This window comes from Trichoplusia ni, unplaced genomic scaffold (assembly GCF_003590095.1).
Source record: "Trichoplusia ni isolate ovarian cell line Hi5 unplaced genomic scaffold, tn1 tig00001244, whole genome shotgun sequence".
In the NCBI taxonomy this organism is placed as follows: domain Eukaryota; kingdom Metazoa; phylum Arthropoda; class Insecta; order Lepidoptera; family Noctuidae; genus Trichoplusia; species Trichoplusia ni.
The window spans coordinates 15,001-17,500 of record NW_020800106.1 but is presented as its reverse complement, the minus strand read 5'-3'; the positions used below and the strand labels follow the sequence as shown (position 1 = coordinate 17,500).

At 46.8% G+C, this 2,500-nt stretch overlaps 1 non-coding gene across 1 annotated transcript in view; it reads left to right on the top strand.

Annotated features, from left to right (window-relative positions):
• The first annotated feature begins 609 nt into the window (after nucleotides 1-609).
• The window catches only part of LOC113507262, a 1,904-nt gene continuing 13 nt past the window's right edge, over nucleotides 610-2,500 (top strand). The window contains exon 1 of the ribosomal RNA XR_003401832.1: nucleotides 610-2,500. This exon is cut by the window's right edge and continues 13 nt beyond it. This is a non-coding gene — a ribosomal RNA (small subunit ribosomal RNA).

The following is a 2,500-nucleotide window of genomic DNA, read 5'->3' as shown; positions in this document are numbered from 1 at the left end:
CTGTGTGTGTTGTGCGTTTGTGTAACTTCAACTGTGTGGACCGTCGGTTCGTAACAACGTTACGATTCGTTAACGGTTCAAATGTTATAAAATATGACTTTAATCGTGACGTGATCGATTCAAACGCGCACGGATACGCTAATGTGAATCTTTCGCGAGTTCAATCACGATTATTTATTTTTGTGTAAATAGTATTGTTCTATATACGCATTATTATATGATTACATATATAAACTAAACAATGAATATAGTGAATACGGACTCTGTACAATCCGGGCAATTAAATCGTTGTTTGACGTATTTTATTATGTTAACCGAGATTATTATTAAAGTGAATGAAATCGTGTCTCGATACGAACGTTCACCATCGGGGTTTTTTCATTATATTGTACCCTTATAGGCGTCGTCGTAGTCGTCGTCGTCGTCGTCGAAAACAATATTCGTCTCAATTATTATACGAGCTCGCCCGTACAAGCGTCTGCGTTAATCCGTCGACGCGCGGGAATGAGGATTTCTCGTAAGTATCGATATAGAGAGAGGACGGTATACGTGTGTACCACCGCAATCGAAAATCGAAACGAACGAGAACGTCTTTCATATGAATGAAGCTCCCTGGTTGATCCTGCCAGTAGTTATATGCTTGTCTCAAAGATTAAGCCATGCATGTCTCAGTGCAAGCCGTATTAAGGCGATACCGCGAATGGCTCAATATATCAGTTTTGGTTCCTTAGATCTTACTCAGTTACTTGGATAACTGTGGTAATTCTAGAGCTAATACATGCAATCAGAACTCTGACCAGTGATGGGATGAGTGCTTTTATTAGATCAAAACCAATCGACGGATGGCCATGTGTCTGAAGTCGTTAATTTTGATGAATCTGGATAACTTTTGCCGATCGCATGGTCCAGTACCGGCGACGCATCTTTCAAATGTCTGCCTTATCAACTTTCGATGGTAGTTTCTGCGACTACCATGGTTGTCACGGGTAACGGGGAATCAGGGTTCGATTCCGGAGAGGGAGCCTGAGAAACGGCTACCACATCCAAGGAAGGCAGCAGGCGCGCAAATTACCCACTCCCGGCACGGGGAGGTAGTGACGAAAAATAACGATACGGGACTCTTACGAGGCCTCGTAATCGGAATGAGTACACTTTAAATATTTTAACGAGGAACAATTGGAGGGCAAGTCTGGTGCCAGCAGCCGCGGTAATTCCAGCTCCAATAGCGTATACTAAAATTGTTGCGGTTAAAAAGCTCGTAGTTGCATTTGTGCGCCGCGCTGTCGGTGCACCGCATCCGCGGTGATACTGACACGTCTGCGGAGCATATCGTCGGTGAGCCGGCGGTAATACGCCGGTTCAATATCAAAATCCTATCGCGGTGCTCTTCGGTGAGTGTCGAGGTGGGCCGACAATTTTACTTTGAACAAATTAGAGTGCTCAAAGCGGGCTCAAAATGCTGCTTGAATATTTCGTGCATGGAATAATAGAATATGATCTCGGTTCTATTTTGTTGGTTTTCAGAACTCCGAGGTAATGATTAATAGGGATAACTGGGGGCATTCGTATTGCGACGTTAGAGGTGAAATTCTTGGATCGTCGCAAGACGAACATCAGCGAAAGCATTTGCCAAAGGTGTTTTCATCAATCAAGAACGAAAGTTAGAGGTTCGAAGGCGATTAGATACCGCCCTAGTTCTAACCGTAAATATGTCATCTAGCGATCCGCCGACGTTACTACAATGGCTCGGCGGGCAGCTTCCGGGAAACCAAAGATTTTGGACTCCGGGGGGAGTATGGTTGCAAAGCTGAAACTTAAAGGAATTGACGGAAGGGCACCACCAGGAGTGGAGCCTGCGGCTTAATTTGACTCAACACGGGAAATCTCACCAGGCCCGGACACCGGAAGGATTGACAGATTAACAGCTCTTTCTTGATTCGGTGGGTGGTGGTGCATGGCCGTTCTTAGTTGGTGGAGCGATTTGTCTGGTTAATTCCGGTAACGAACGAGACTCTAGCCTGCTAAATAGGCGTCGTCATTTAGGTGTGCGTGGCTACGCGTCACGCAACTCACTGGCGACGTATTAAAATTCTTCTTAGAGGGACCGGCGGCTTCGAGCCGCACGAGATTGAGCAATAACAGGTCTGTGATGCCCTTAGATGTCCTGGGCCGCACGCGCGCTACACTGAAGGAATCAGCATGTTCTCCCTGGCCTAGAGGCCCGGGCAACCCGCTGAAACTCCTTCGTGCTGGGGATTGGGGTTTGCAATTATCCCCCATAAACGAGGAATTCCTAGTAAGCGCGAGTCATAAGCTCGCGTTGATTACGTCCCTGCCCTTTGTACACACCGCCCGTCGCTACTACCGATTGAATGATTTAGTGAGGTCTTCGGACCGACACGCGGTGGCTTCACGGCCGTCGGCGTTGCTGGGAAGTTGACCAAACTTGATCATTTAGAGGAAGTAAAAGTCGTAACAAGGTTTCCGTAGGGGAACCTGC